The sequence below is a fragment of the Grampus griseus genome, assembly GCF_964374135.1.
Source record: "Grampus griseus genome assembly, chromosome: 11".
Classification (NCBI taxonomy): Eukaryota; Metazoa; Chordata; class Mammalia; order Artiodactyla; family Delphinidae; genus Grampus; species Grampus griseus.
In genome coordinates, this window is record NC_139005.1 from 96,642,015 (window position 1) to 96,658,638 (window position 16,624).

Below are 16,624 nucleotides of genomic sequence, written 5' to 3' on the forward strand. Positions count from 1 at the left end.
CTGCTGGGACCATCACAGAAGAGCTGTCTTTTCAGTAAGTAGCCAAACAGAAATCTCAGTATTCCATGGAAAATCAGAGACAAAAGGACTGAGAACGAAAATCATATCACCCCCCAAAATCAACTTATATATAAACTAACTTACACTGTATGTGATGGTCTTAGAGTCTCTTCTTGTATTTGGGATCCTCCCATTTAGGAGGGGAAAAAAGACATGCTCTGTTTCTAAGGAGCCAGGAGTTAATGTGACAGGGGTTTACTTGCATGGGATAATCTTCCATTGCCCCTACATGTAAAACTCGGCTTCTCTCTGTGACTCCACACACAAGGCAAAGCAGCTTGACAGTGGGAGATGCAGGGGAAGCCTGACACAGGCTCATGCTGGACACAGGCAGGGGACCCTGGTCTCAGCAGTGTGACTGCCTCCTACGAACTAGGGCACTCAAATATGCAAGTGTGATTCCGTAGAAGTAAAAATCAACACAAAAACACTTTACTTCCTAGAGTTTTACAAAGAACTGAAAGTGAAGGAAAAAAATAATAATATAACTTTAGGTGAGGAGGAAGAGATCCTATCTCCTCATTTTATTTATTTTTCAAGTGTTGAGAGGTTTCCTTTTTTAAAAATATTTATGTATTTGCGCCAGGTCTTAGTTGTAGCAGGTGGGCTCCTTTTAGTTGCGGCTTGCGGGCTCCTTAGTTGTGGCATGCAAACGCCTAGCTGCAGCATGCATGTGGGATCCAGTTCCCCGGCCAGGGATCAAACCTGGGGCCCCTGCATTGACAGCACGGAGTCTTAACCACTGGGCCACCAGGGAAATCCCCCTAACTCCTCATTTTCAAATGTATGCGTCCACAAGAACATACTATATTAATTCCCATTAGATAAAGAGGAGGCACAACTCTGTGCCGAGCGAGGCCAGGACAGGGCAGAGCAGAGAGGGACAGAGCAGCAAGGGGTCACCAGGAATGCTTCTGAGCAGTGTTCTGGTTTTTGAGCTGTTATGGGTATGGTGTATTTATGAAAATTCATTGGTATACACACGTATAATATGCACACTTTTATGTATATATATTTACACCTGAATAAAAAGTGTTTTAAGGGGCTTTCCTGGTGGCCCAGTGGTTAAAACTCCACGCTTCCACTGCAGGGGGCAGAGGTTCCGTCCCTGGTCAGAGAAGATCCCACATGCCGCAGAGCAACTAAGCCCGTGTGCCACAACTACTGAGCCTGTGCTCTAGAGCCTGCAAGCCACAACTACTGAAGCCCACGTGCCTAGAGCTCGTGCTCCGCAACAAGAGAAGCCACCGCAATGAGAAGCCCGCGCACCGCAACGAAGAGGAGCCCCCGCTCACCACAACTAGAGAAAGCCTGCGCACAGCAACGAAGACCCAATGCAATCAAAAATAAATAAATAAAATTGATTCTTTAAAAAAAAAATCACGGTTTAGAAATTCCTTAATAGAAAAACACCAATAAAGCAAAGGCCATATCAACAAAAGCCTCAATTATTTGACATGTGATAATCATTCACATTACTCAGAATATTATGATACCACTTTCCCCTCACCCTCCCCACGAAGTCAACCCAACACAGACTTCACCGTACTCTGCCGCCAGCTTAGTTAAGTCAGTTACACCCTTACAGAGGTGCACACGCCACAGTAGCGTCCTCTGATCTGCAGGGAGGCTGGCCACTTCATCCCAGGGTTTGCTGTGGGACAGACAGGATCAGGAACTGAAGGTCTAATGGCCCTAAAGGTCATTTTGTCCAGTGGTGGACACTAAGGCTGGAAAAAGTTGAGCAACAAGTCAAAAGGCTTGCTGAGTACCAAGACAGGCTTTCTAAAACCAATGGCATGGCAGTTATCTTTCAAAGTACATGCTTTAAGTTTAAGCGGCATAAAAATATGGTCGCCAAAGCCTTTGTCTGGGGGTATTTTCTTCCACTAAGAAGGAATACACACCTGAGTTGTTCTAGCAAAGCAAGCTGATTGTCTACCTCTTCTTGCTATCAGCTAGCATGACAGGAAATTCTTCTTTGCCCCAGAGCCCCTCTTAGTGCTCTTGGTTATGGGAGGGACAATCATAGCAAGGTTTAAGAGCCTCATGCTCTTTATTTTTTTTTAAAATCCAACAAACAAAGGCTGCTCAATAAACATTTATATAGTGCTTACTTTATTTATGGTCAATCATGAAAATAACCCTATGAGGGTAAGTACTGTTACCTCCTCCATCTTCCAGGTGAGATAACTGAGGCACAGAGAAGTTATATTACTTGCCCTGTGCCCTGGAGCTGGTTCATGGCGAGGGCCAGGAATGAACCCCAGGCAGTCAGCCTCCAAAGCCCAGCTGTTAACCACTACACCACACTGCCTCTCCATCTTGGCTTCCCTGAAGAATCAGAACTGGGTCTTGGATACAGCTGCTGCTTAATAAAAATTGTATATGAACTGAATTAAGAAGGCAGATAGCAGTAGCACTATGAAGTAACAAGACCAGATTTCCAGCGTGGCCAGGGCACCTTCTCCCTCCTCGTAACTTCAGCCACATCTCACCAGTGGATGCCTGGCAGGAGGCAAGCTCTCCTGGCCCTCTGGCAGCTCTCCCATCCTGGGGCAGGGGTGCAGCCCCTGGAGGTGGTGCTGGGACAGAAACACTGCTCCAGGGAAACTCACCTGCTAACTTCTAGCATGTGGTGCCTAAACTGGTATTTCTGGTTCCAAACTGGTTTGTCACCAGACTTGAAACCATTGGGCATTCATTCAACAAACATTAGTGCCAGGCACAGTGCTTAGGGCCTCGGGGCCCCATGACTGAAAAGCCAAGGTCCCTTCCCTGCATTGCTCACAGTTTATGGGCACAGCAGAAGTGTAAATAAATTAAAATGGCACCAGCTGATAAATGCTAGAACCAACGTGTGCCAAGGGTTGAGGGAACAGTGTGAAGGGAGCAGGGACCCAGGGTGGGAAGGCTTCACAAAGCAGGGGACACAAGTGGGTTCTCCAAGAGCTTGCCACCAACCTACTCAAACCATGTGGATTAAGGCAGAAAAAAAATTCTGAAGCAGAGAGTCCAGCAAATTAGCTAAAGACTGCCAGGGTCATCCATTAGCTCAGCCATTGTTACCAAGGCACATCAGCAGGGGGATTCGAGTGAACAGCCGTTAACCTAGCAGAACTCACAGACATCAGGACAGCGTCTCACCACGCTACCTCTTCTATCTGATACCTTTGTTATATGACTGTCACGTGGTGAAAATGGCTGCCTCTACCGAGTTTTTTTTTTTTTTTTTTTTTTTTTTTTCCGGTATGCGGGCCTCTCACTGTTGTGGCGTCTGCCGTTGCAGAGCAGAGGCTCCGGACGCGCAGGCTCAGCGGCCATGGCTCACGGGCCCAGTTGCTCCGCGGCATGTGGGATCTTCCCGGACCGGGACACGAACCCGTGTCCCCTGCATCGGCAAGCGGACTCTCAGCCACTGCGCCACCAGGGAAGCCCATCCCGAGCTCGTTTAAAAGATCCCATAAGATAGGTACTACTAGTCCCCTTTTACAGAAGGGAAACCAGCACAGAGAAGTTAAGTGACCTGCCCAAGGTCACCCAGCCAATAATGGCAGAATGGGGATCCAAACTCAGGTTCACCTGATACGTCAAAGCCCATCCTCTTTCTACCACACTCTTATGCCCCCCATGGAACTAGAGCTGTGAAGCAAACTAGGATATTTAGCAACAGGTCATGTCATATGGAGAAAGAGTAAAATTTCTATGTCAATTTTCCCCCATTCCTCTATTGGTCTGTCCTTGCTCTAATACCACCCTTTTTTAAAAAACAGCTTTACTGAGGTATAATTCACATACCATACAATTCAGCCATTTAAAGTGTACAATTCAATGGTTTTTAGTATATTCACAGATATGGCAACCATCACCCCAATTTTAGGACATTTTCATCATCTCAAAAAGAAACCCTGTACTCTTTAGCTATCGCCCCTCTCCCTACCCCACCATGCCTTCCCCCAGCCCTAAGCAACCACTGCCTCTTACAAGGTGATTCTTTCTGTGTTTTTAGTTTGTTTTTTGGCCACACCACAGGGATCTTAGTTCCCCAACCAGGGACTGAACCCGTGCCCCCTGCAGTGGAAGTGCGGAGTCCCAACCCCTGGACCGCCAGGGAAGTCTCACAAGGTGATTCTTAAACAGGTTATGGGCACACAGTAATTGGGTTGTTAATAAAACAGTGCAACTTGCAGTTCTGTGCTTTATTCCTCCCAACTGGGCTAAAGCTAACAGCTGAGCCAGGACAGAGCAGGACAAGAGCCAGACGACTCAGAGGCAGAGGCTGGGGTGGGAGGCGGGGGTGCCTGGCATCCCCATGCTACATGTGCTACACGGTTCACATGTCTTGGAACTTAGCAAGCCCTAAATGCAGAGCCAAGCGGCCTAGCGCCAGCAGGGATGGCACAAATCATGCAAAAGCCCTAGAAGAGCCTCTCTAAGTCACAAGACCTTAAACCATTTGGAATGCCCATCCCCCCATCTCCAGAAAGACAAATACCAAGATCATATCGGCTGCCACAAGCTAAGGGTCACCAGAATAGTGTTGTTCTGAGAAGCCAAACCACTTAAGGACTAACAAGAGTCAAGGCTCTGATGAAAAGGTGACACCCCCAAAATCTCGGTTTGTTTATTTGCTCTTCCTCTCAGCCTTCCTCAAGTGCTAAGAAAAGTTGGGGGAAGGGGGTATTACAAACAGACTATGTATATACTCCTGCAGAGCCCTGATTTCTCTGCCACACTTCTCCATACAGGACATCAAAAAACAGCTGTGTGCAGCATCATCGACATGCAGTGGAAAACTACTTGGCGCTTAAAAGGAATGAGCCACTGACAGAAGTAACATGAGGGAAACAAAGAAACATCATGGTGAGCAAACGAAGCCAGATGCAAAAGATACACACCGTGTGTCTCCTCTTTACATGAAATTCTAACCCAGGAAAAACTCACCTAGGGTGACAGATCAATGTATGCCTGGGGCTGGGGACAGGGGGGCTGACTGCACAGGGGCACAAGGAACGTTTTGAAATGATGGAAATGTTCTGTGTCTTGATTAGGACAGTGGCTACACAGGAGTATCTATTTGTCAAAGCCTCTAAATGAGGGCATTCAGTTGTATGTTAATTAATATCTCAGTAAAGAGAAAAGGGAGGGGGAGGAGGGGGAGAAGACAGGACAGGAGAGAGGAAGAAAGAAGAAGAGGAGGAAAGGAGCCCTCTGCAGAACTTGAAAAACAGAACTTTCTCCTGCTCCCAGCATCCGCATCAGCGGTACAACAGCGATGGACATTCACCAGGAACTGAACTTCAAGGTCCTCTGGTTCAAAGGCCAAATAAAATAAGTTCTGTGTAATGTTAGCACTAAGTATATTTTATTAGGTCTCAATTCTTAGCATAATTGATCCTCTAACACACACAAATGATTCTGATGAGCCCGAATGGTCCACTTTCTAACCAGGTTAGCTCAGTTCTCTCCATCATCACTGCAGTAAAATTTGATAATGCCAGTCAGCAACTTAGAAATGGCAGCTCTCAGTGACAGGTTTCAATGGTTGACAGTCAGTAAATAAGTAAAATCTAATAACGATAATTACAGGTATTAGATTTTCCTTTTTTTTAATTGATAAGTAAATCTTAAATTCTAGAAACCTACCATGTTCATAAATAGGTTATATAAAAACCTTCTGATCTTTTTGTTGTTTTTGTTTTTTGGTTGGGGAGAGGATAGTGGCTGTGTTCGAACCCTACTGGTTAGCCTTTCATATTTTTCATGAACCAAGACATAAACAGAGCCATCTTACCTTTAATACTCTTCTCACATAATGTACATAAAAAGGAATAAACAAAGCCAAATTTCTATCATTCTCTATCAAAGAAGGTGCCAGGACAAGCTAAGTACCAGTTCTATCTTTGGCAAAGTTAAAAAAAAAAAAAAAGGTTAAGACCTTTTATATAAGCTTCTTTGCTTCTCTGACACTTGCTGAAAGCTTAAAAAAAAAAAGAGAAAGAAAGAAAATATGAAGCCAGACTAATTAAAGCAGAAAGCCCAATTAAGAAAAACTTCAAAGCACCAAATGTGACAGGAAAAAACATGTTAATTTATTTCCTTATGCATTTTATAAAATGCCAGCATGAGAAGCAACACCTGGACTTCTAACACAACATCTCAGTGGTTAGGATGTCATACAGCTCCTGCCGCTGCCCCCCAGTCCCAGGAACAGCTCGAGCCTTCTTTGGGCAACACACCCAAAGAAGAAGGTCTGAATTCAAAAAAGAGTGGTGCGCAGAGTTTGTGGTGAGTTTTGGGGTATTTTCAGGAACAGAGTTGAGATATGCTGTGTTAATGTTTTATTAGAGGTTTATTGGTGTGATTTCCCCCCTCATTTATTTATACGTACGCTCTCTCTGCTAGACTCTGGAAGTCACAAGCTAAATAATTCACCACACTTTTCCTTAAGCAGCTTAGAGTTTAGTAGGGTAGACAGACAAGCCCCCCAGAGGACCACACAGTGTGACAAGTGCTACGTAATAGACCTAAGCAGGAGTGAAGGGGGTTGGGGGGTGGGAGGCTGGGAAGAGATGTGGGAAGACTCCCCAGGAGAGGGGACCCTGAGCTGAGTCAGGTAAGAAGGGGTTGTGTCACTCTGCATCTGGCTATGGCTTCCTCTTCCCCAGGGGAGAGGGCAGGGCACCATATGAAAGCTCCAACTTCACTGACCAGCGCCTTTCGTTAAGGGCATGTGAACTAAAATATTGCCTGCCATATCAGTAAACAAAGGATGTTACAGCCATCAAGCCACCACATTACAGCGGCCCGACAGCAAGCCCTGAAGAAACTCAGGATAGAAACAAGATGCCCACCATCTAGCAGTCAACTGCCTCAGCCAACCCCGATGGTGAACCCTGAGGAGACTCGGGATGAGAAAGCACAGGATGCTGGCCCCATGTAGCTGAGGTGCATATCAAAGGAATGATTTCAGTGAGCCCAGACTCTTGCATCTTCCCATACATAGAAAAGTGCTAAATTCCTTAACTTGAGATATCTGGTTTTCTTTTATTAACAGTAACCCTTTGATGTTTGGACTACCTGGTCTTTTGTTGCAAAAACTCCTATATATCCTGGCTCCCCACCATGCCTCTTTGGAACAGTTTCTCAGTGTTATCTGAGAAGTTGTGTCCCAGGCTTGAAGTTCTCAGAATGTCCACCAAATAAAACATAACTCTCAACTTTTAGGTTGTGCATTTTTTTTCGGTCAACAGGCAGAATCACCCAACATAAGGCTGCCAACTTTATTTTGTCCACTAAGGACGTTAAGAAAAGAGAAAACCTAGCACTTAGCATTATTCCATTTCAAAGGCATTTTAATAATTTTAAAAAGGTATTTTAACACTAAAAAGTGGGTCATACAACTTCAGAATAAACGAAAAGCCTCAAACTAAGTGTCTTTAGCTTAAACAATGATTATACTGTTGATATTTTGGCGGCACAGCAGTAAAAATACCATCATAAACTTGTGTCTGGAAACCCTGCAAATAGAGGATTAAATTAGGGACTATTTTATGACATTTTATATACATTTGCCAGGATCTTTACATACAATGATTCCACACTTCATGATAGCCCTACAAGGTGGGAGTACTGTCCCTATTTTTCAGATGAGGAAACTACGGCCGACGGGGCAGTGGCTTCTCTCTGGTCACGCAGCAGTGGCTGTGCATGGGCAGAACTGCTACACTTGGTTCCCTCTGACAGCGGAGGCTGTCCTGGGTCCCACAAACACTGAGTAGGAGCGTTCTAGGTGACGTCTGAGGTCCTTATCAGATACTAAACACCTATTTTATTGCTGTTGCTTTGGCGATAGCAAAGGAAGAATTCAGTTCTGCCACCTTTTACTTATCTATTTTTGATAGTCCCAAACAACCAACTCAAATCCTTTGTGAAACCAGGAGAGGTATAAATATGTAAATAAATGAACGTGGTCCCAAGAACTCCAGAATGCTACCATCACCTTCTCCTTTCTCCTTCCCCATTTTGGACCTGTGCTAGGCATAAGGTGGGAAAGATGGAAAAGATCAAGAACCCCATGTGCCAAGAAACTGGAAACATTTGAACTCTTACTCAAGACTTTCAATCCTGTACTTCAATTTGGCATGTAATAAGAATACATTAAGTGTTTAATAAATGAATGAATCTAAAGCTCGCAGGCACTGTTGAGTGTTATAGAAAGTCAACTTAAAAGACATGGTCTCTAACCTCTAAAAGCTTCCATTCTCTGTCTGAAATATGATTATAAATATAATACAAACTTAGAAGTGTATCTTGTTTTACAAATTTTACGTTTTTCTTCTACTTTCACCATTTAAAATGGAAGTCTACTAAACAGTCTTTTAACACAATGTTCCCAGTCGTACTCTGGCACGGGTCATGATCCTGCCGTGTGAGGACACAGGCCAGGTAACCATTGGAGGCAGGTCCCCTATAGGGTCCTCCACAGACTTCTGCGTGAGAAAAGCAGTACTGAGTTGGGCCAGATGACAAGAGAGGGGCAGAGGTGAGCAGGTGCAGGATCTTGGCACGTCTGTAAGCTTCCTGTGCCTCGGCCTGTAACATGAAGACAGCCTCGATAACCACCTCAGGGCTTGGGAAGACTGAGTGAGATAAGGTACGCGTAGTGTGTTTTTCAATGGTAGCATGGAGATCACCTCCTCAGGACAGAACTGGATGCTCCAGAGGATGCTGATCACAACTAAAGTCAGGGAAGGGTCAAAGGGGCCTCTCCAAGAGTAGGGCTGAAACATAGGAGGCACATACTCAGGCAGCAGCAGCATAAGGTTAACCCCCAGGAAATTCAGAGAGTAGGCAATTAGTAAATGTCGGAAAATCAATGAATCAATGTCATAACAATCCAAATGGAAACAAACTCACAATGACCACAAGGAATGAAGTATGGATATGGACAGGCTGGTTCAGAAGGTCTCCTTATGAAGGAAGATAAAGTGAGGGAACCCTGCCGAGAGGCTGACTGGGCTGAGCACCTGGCAGGAGTCACAGGGAGAAAGCAAGCCACTCAGCCTGGCAGTGGTCACTTTGCATTTGTGACAGGTGACCCATCTTAAGATGAGGGACATGTATCTCTCATGTGTGAAACTAAGCTAAAGATGGACAGGTTACAAAACAGTTTAAATATTATGACCCCATTTGTTTTGCTTCGTTTTGTTTTTAAAGTTGCTATCCTTTAATCATACCAAAAAGCCCTAATTTGATAAAATATCAGACAGAAAAACTGATTAATCTCATTGATATCTTACAGGCAGAGATGCTATTGAAAATGTCCAGCATTTGATAGGCAAGGGGGATGAAGCACATAATAAGATTTGAAAATATATGGAGTGCTTCACGAATTTGCGTGTCATCCCTGCACAGGAGCCATGCTAATCTTCTCTGTATCATTCCAATTTTAGTATATGTGCTGCCGAAGCGAGCACTCCCGTTTGTTTTTAAAAATCACATTTGTGTGTGTGACTTTAACAATCTGGAGAAGTGTACATCTAGGTACTGACAGTGATTTTCTCTTTTCAAAATCTATATTTGTACTTTACAAAGTACATGTACTGATTTTATAATGAAGAAATAAATGAGTTCCTTTAGGAGTTTTTAAAACCAGACAGATGATGCCAAGTCTGGGTTCAAAAGGGCTGTCCAGATCCCCACTACTGAGAGGGGGTTCAGGACCACAACTTGCAGAAGTCCTCTGTAAACCGACAGATACAGGGAGGTCACAGGCAAACCTCTGCCTGCAGGGCATGTCACCTTCTGCAGCTGGCTTCACCAATGGTGCAATATTTCTTGGGGGAAAGAGGAGGGACGGGATTCCTGAGCACTCCACAAAATTTATTCCATAAAGTCTGAGATTTTACAAACCACTTCTATAAAGAAACACAAGTTCCAGGAAGAGTTAAGACTCTCCAGCCGCACTGAAAAGCAGCAGGTGCTGGCCCCAGCCTCAAGCCAGAGATCTCATCCACAGTGTGGAAGTTATTTAAAACCTCCACATCACATGAATTAATTCCATGCAGAGGCAGGTCTAAGGGAGACAATCTGGTATATAATCAAGTCTTAGTCTGCTGGATGAAGAGAACCAAGTGAAAGGCCCCATCCCCAGCGCCATCCACACACAGGCAAGGACGAGACTTAGGCTCTCAACAGCCAGACTGCCCCTTCCCTAAGAGGGGACAGTGCCTCTGACAGCTCACATGATCGGTGACCACCAAACGCATTCAATTAACGTACACACACAAAGCTGTCATAAAGGCCTGAAACAGGTAAGAAGAGACAAACCTACACACTGGGAGTAGGGCTGGGGGTAACTGTATAAACAGTCACAAGTTAGTACTAACTTCCAGAGCCAAGATCCTTAAAGTGTGACACCACCAAGTGTGCTTATTATACCTCATGACAATGTTCACTTTTACAACTCATAACTCGGTGACTGTGTGTTTGCAGGTTAACTGAGGGAGCACAAAGATAGCGAGTTTATCCAGATCCTGGGTCACGCTGTGCTTGTTCCCTCAGTATACCCTTCACAATCCACTGACAATCCCCCACCTCTTAGACAGTCCCTTGGGATTCAGGAGGAGGGGCTAGGATCTTTAAATGGAATCAGTATTTATCTAACTACATTCACTGAAAGACCAGACTCACAATTTGTAAGGTCAAATTGCTGCACATATGAGAAATAGGCTGCATCCAAATTCATTAGATTCAAATGTTCTTTGCAGTAAATTAGTGTGACAATAAATAGTCAAGATTTTCTTTCTATTCCATAAATATATTCCAACTAATTTGTAACCTCATTTTAATTGGAATTATTGTCTGATGGCACACTAATGATTTTTTTTCTTCAAAGATGTTAAGAAATAGTATTACATAGTTATTAGCAGTACCACTTAACATTGGTTTAGCTGCAAGTTTTTCTTCATATCCGGGCCTTGAGGAGGAAACAAATACATTTAAGATGAGTAATAGCCTGAACAACTCTGGCAACAATCAACATCATAACACCTACACTATCAAAAACAACCTGGGATTCATTATAGCTGTAGATTGGAAATGTTTTTCTCTCTCTTTTTTTAAAATTTATTTATTTTGGCTGCGTGGGGTCTTTGTTGCTGCGCACGGGCTTTCCCTAGTTGCGGTGAGCCAGGGCTACTCTTCACTGTGGTGCACAAGCTTCTCATTGCGGTGGCTTCTCTTGTTGTGGAGCACGGGCTCTAGGTGCACAGGCTTCAGTAGCTGTGGCACGTGGGCTCAGTAGTTGTGCTCGTGGGCTCTAGAGCGCAGGCTCAGTAGTTGTGGCGCACAGGCTTAGTTGCTCCACGGCATGTGGGATCTTCCCAGACCAGGGCTCAAACCCATGTCCCCTGCGTTGGCAGGCGGATTCTTAACCACTGCACCACCAGGGCAGCCCTTTCTCTTTATTTTTTATCGAAAATGTTAAACATATAAAAAAGAGAGACTAGAACAATGACCCCTAGTTTCAACAATTATCAACACATGGCCAATCTTGTTCCACCTATGATTATGAAAATTGTTAAATGCTCACAGAAGCATGCAACTCAAATACATCATTACTTGACCCTGCAGGTCCACAGCACGCATCCTCACGCTGGGAAGAGGCACAAAGCAAGAAAAGCAGGGGCATTGGCCTGAAGGACTAGCAACCCAGTGGGGAACCAGAGCCACATAAAACATGTATAAAATCAAGGAATAAAAATACTAAGCCTGGGGCTTCCCTGGTGGCATAGTGGTTGAGAGTCCGCCTGCTGATGCAGGGGACACGGGTTCGTGCCCCGGTCCGGGAAGATCCTACATGCCGCGGAGCGGCTGGGCCCGTGAGCCATGGCCGCTGAGCCTGTGCGTCCAGAGCCTGTGCTCCGCAACGGGAGAGGCCACAACAGTGAGAGGCCCGCATACCGCAAAAAAAAAAAAAAAAAAACTACTAAGCCTGCAAGGTGAACCTCTGCAGTGATAAGCCATGCTGACGTCACTGTACTCCCTGATACGATACATGAGGACAGCACTTCACCTCTGCATATTCTTCACCCAAACTCATCAGGCCAGTCTAACAATGTGAAAAACACCAGGCAAACCCAAATTGACGGCCACTCCTCAAAATATCTGACTAGCACTCTTCAAAACTGTCAAGGTCATGAAAAATAAGGAAAGACAGAAAGCGTCACAGATGGAGGAGACTAAGAAGCCATGAGGACTAAATGCAATGTGATATCCTGGATTGGATCCTGGAACAGTCCGAGAACCTCAGTAGGAAAACTAGTGAAATCCAAGTAAAGCCTGTAGTTTATTTAATAACACTGTCCAATGTTAATTTCTTAATTCTGACAAATGTGTCATGTTTAGGTTAAGTTAACATTAGGGAAAACTGGGTGAAAGGTACATGAAGAATCTGTTTTATCTTTGCAACTTTACTGTATATCTAAAATGTTTCCAAAATAAAGTTTATTACAAAAATAATAATATAAAAAATTTAACTGGCTAATGAGTATTCATTATATCCTTCAGAAGAAGGAGTCAGTGACAATGTAGTTTTCATTTCAAAATTCAGCCTGGGAAGACGAAACCTAAAGAAACAAAGCAATTTGTTAAAAAGTCTCAAAGAAAGTAAGCACCTTGAAATGAAGGCAGGGCCCCCGGCCACACCAGGTGATTGGTGGCAGCACACCACTGGGGAACCTGTGACTGTGATAATGAACTGGGCTGACAGCCAGAAGTGACTTCCTAACCTCGAGGCTGCCCCTGCCTGGTCTCCCGCTCCACCCAGAGCAGTGCTGGTCAGGCGCCAACCCAGTCTCCTTGTACCACCCTAAGCTGCCCCCAGCCTCCCCCCGGTCCTCTCCCCACGAGCCCATCCTCAGAGCACCAGCACCTCTCTTCATTCACTCGGCAATCTCTGAGGGGCTGCAGGTTACCACTAAGCTGAATGCAATAAAAGGAGGCGGTATTACAAACCACTACATAATAATTCATTTTTTTAAAATAGTAGTTTATCTAGAGAAAAGATGAACTGTGATCAGAACTGTACACCAGGAAACCTGAAGTTGCAGCACTGAACAAGGGAGGGGCTGGAAGCAGCAGCAGCAGCAGCAGCATTCTACCTTCAGTCTTTCTGACCTGGAGACCACGCTTGGAACAACCGAGCCTACGAGTGCTCACTCGTGCTTTTAAATAGCTTTGAACGTGCTTCTTTGTAACAGCACCATCCTACATTTGAAATAGGACACAATTCTAGAAATGAAAGTGCAGATCTGGATTTTCAAACTATGAACAGCATGTGGGGATTTCATTCATTCTGAAGCAGATTTAAGATGACTTCTGTGGCTGGGAGCAATGCAAAAGTAAATAACCGTGGCAGAGCAGCCGGATGTCTGCCTTCGCGCAGAAGCAAACATGTCTTGCGCTTGAACGTCAGCCCAAATAAGAACTTATGTGAAATATTCCTGCCCAAAATGCCCTGCAACAAAATTACTGAAAGACAAAGAGAGGAAACCAGCACTGATGTTTTTAAAATAATCTTAAAATAAGATGACAATCTAAAAATGTTGTACTTGTTCTCCGTAACAATTTGAAAATGAACACAATCTGCCATGTTCCTCATCGATGAGGCAATCCCTCCTGAGCAACTTCATTATTTCTGCTTATCCAGTAACTGAAGAGAGTCTTACAAAATGCAAGTCAAAACTTCCCCAGTGCCCTGAAGTATGCAACTAGGAATCTGGCCAAGAGTGTCACTGCTCAACAGCCCTCCACTGAGGCTTCACCCTTTAACGTCACATTAAGAAAAAGGCTACATATGGTTCCCCCATTCATTTTTTTAATGTTTTCTTAAACTAGAAACTTTCCAAATACACCTTGGACTTTACACATTTGTCAGTTTTGCAGAGTTCATGGGCAAGCTCTCAGGCCACATGCCTGTGGCTCCGGTAGGTTTGACAAGCCCCGCACCAGTGCCAGGCGTGGCCCCCTTCCCCAGATAGCCGGTGGGGTGGATGCTCCCCTCTCTGAGCTGCTGCGGAAGCAGGCTGTTGTACTCCATCCAGTCTTAGGCCTGTGCCTGTCCCTTCCTCCTCCCTTCCCCATCCTGTCTCACTGCCCTCGTTTCCTTGGCACCTAGGACAGGGCTTAGTACCTAGGGGCACAGCATATACCGAAAGAAGAAAGGAAAAAAAAAAAAAAATCCATGAGAGAAATGGCAGCTTCGCCCTTGGGCGTGTACAGCTCAGGTGTGAATGCCAAGCCTCAGGAATAGAAGTGCACCTCAACTCGAAGCCTAGAACAAATCCCAGCTCACAACCTACCAGCTGTGGCCTCACAAAGTGATTTCACTCTGAGTCTCAGTTTCCTCGACTGTAAAAAGATCAGCCCCTCCCACCCCTTTTCTTTCTCTCTCCATCCCAGACCAACACAAGGCAGCCATGTGGAGCAAGCGTGTCTGCTCTACGGATGCAGCTGACCCTTGCAGAGGCTGTGCCAAAGCCTGGAACACAGTCAGGGCAAGTCAGCACATCCCCCGGCTAGCGCGGCATCTGCTGCGTGCACCATATCCTCTGGACCTGTTACAAAGGTGGTGTTTTGGTCACATTCTGACTCTCTTGTATCACTCTCTCATAGGTCTGAACCTGAGTGAGTTTAACTTATGAACTCTCTCAAACCCAATGCCAACGCTCAATTATTAGCATTTATTAAGCTCCACCATACGCTCACCACAAAGTTAAGTGCTTTCAAGGAATACAAAGATCGTTTAAGTCAAAGCCCCCATTCTTGTGATTTACTCATCAGGAAGATAAAACTAAAATAATTCTATTAAAAAGCAGAATAGAGGAAGGAGGGGTTGCCTCTTCTTATATTGACCAGGTACAGACCGGAAACAGACCCACAGGCTGCAGTAGGAGAGGCACGGAGAGTTTTCGTTTAGTGGGAACAGAGATTCAGTTTGGGATGATGAAAAAGCTCTGGAGATGGCTGGCTGGTGATGGTGGCTGCACGACAGTGTGAATGCGTGATACTTAATGCCACAAAACTGTACAGTTAAAAATTATCAAAATGGTCAGTTTTATGTTATGTATATTTTACCACACACACACAATTTTAATTTAGAAAAAAAGACAGACCCACACATATTTCAAGATTTCCTAAGTGACAGAGGTAGAGTCCCAAGGTTCAGGAGGGCCACTCAGTAGTGAGGCTGTCTCAATCAAACATGCACTCAGAAGAAAAGAAAACTAGATTTTTACCTCACACCAAACTCAAAAATCAGTTACAAATTACTCCACAAAGACTAAGGGTTAATAGGAAAAGCAAAAACTTAAAATTGTTAAAAGAAAATACTGAGTACCTTTATGATCTCGCAGCAGAAAAGGATTTCCTTTAAAAAGTCCTTAAAAATACCTATCATAAAAGAAAGGATTAATATAGACAACTACATTGAAATTTTAAATGTTTAACAAAAGACAACATAGTGAAAGTGAAAAGACATGCACAAACTATGAGACAATTCCTGTACCTCATATAACCAATAAATCAACTGGTATACAGAATGTATAAAGAACCCATACAAATCAATAAGAAAAATACAGACAACCCAAGAGAAAAAATGGGAAAAGCCTTAATCAGGCATGTCACCAAGAGAACCCATGAATTGTTAACACCCATGTGGAAAGAGGCTCATCACCCTCAGTAAGCAGGTAAGTTCAGACCAGAATGAGATAACATTTGACATCCGCTAGGTGGGTAGGATTAAGCAGCGTGACCATTAGCCCGTCTGGGCGAGGATGTGAGCAATGGGAATTCACACATGTGTTGGGTGGGAGAGTAAACTGGCACCCAACCTGGAGGAGGTATTTCTGCATGCTGAGCACACTCAACCCCAGAGGCCGCAAGTCCACTCCTATACAAACCTTAGAGAAATGAGTGCGCCAGGAGACCTGTACAAAGAAGGTTCATAACCACAGTACTCCTACTGGTCAAAAAAAAATGGAAGCAATCCAATATCTGCTGACAGGAGGATGATAAATTGTGGTCTATGCATGTGATGGTTACATTTTATGTGTCATGAAATACCCAGATATTTCATCAAACATTATTCTGGGTGTCTCTGCAAGGGTGTTTTCTGATAACATTAACATTTTAATTGGTAAAATAGATTGCCCTCCAAAATGTTGGCAAGCCCCAATCCAATCACTTGAAGGCCTGGACAGAACCAAAAAGCCAACCCTTTGTAAGAAGGAATTCTCCACCTGTCAGCCTTCAGTCTTCATCTGCACCATCAACTCTCCCGGGTCCCTAGGCTGCCAGCCTTTGCAGGGAACTGGAACTGCACTACCGGCTTGCTAGTCTCCATAATCACGTGAGCCAACTCCTCAAAATAAATCTCTTTCTGTACATATATAGATCCTATCGCTTCTCTTTCTCTGGAGAACCCAAATACAATATACACAGTGGAATATTATTCAGCAGTAAAAATGAAATTCGCAGATTACTTGATTCCCTTTTGATA

General features: G+C 44.4%; 1 protein-coding gene across 3 annotated transcripts in view; it reads right to left on the reverse strand.

Annotated features, from left to right (window-relative positions):
• PACSIN2 (protein kinase C and casein kinase substrate in neurons 2) overlaps positions 1-16,624 on the reverse strand; it is a 140,069-nt gene that overhangs the window by 90,697 nt on the left and 32,748 nt on the right. The window contains exon 2 of one of the 3 annotated variants that reach the window (XM_082666509.1): positions 15,464-15,516. The exons of the other annotated variants lie outside the window; for them this stretch is intronic. The gene's annotated coding sequence lies outside the window, so the exon portion shown is untranslated. The remainder of the gene's footprint in view (positions 1-15,463; positions 15,517-16,624) is intronic. 3 annotated transcript variants of the gene reach the window in all.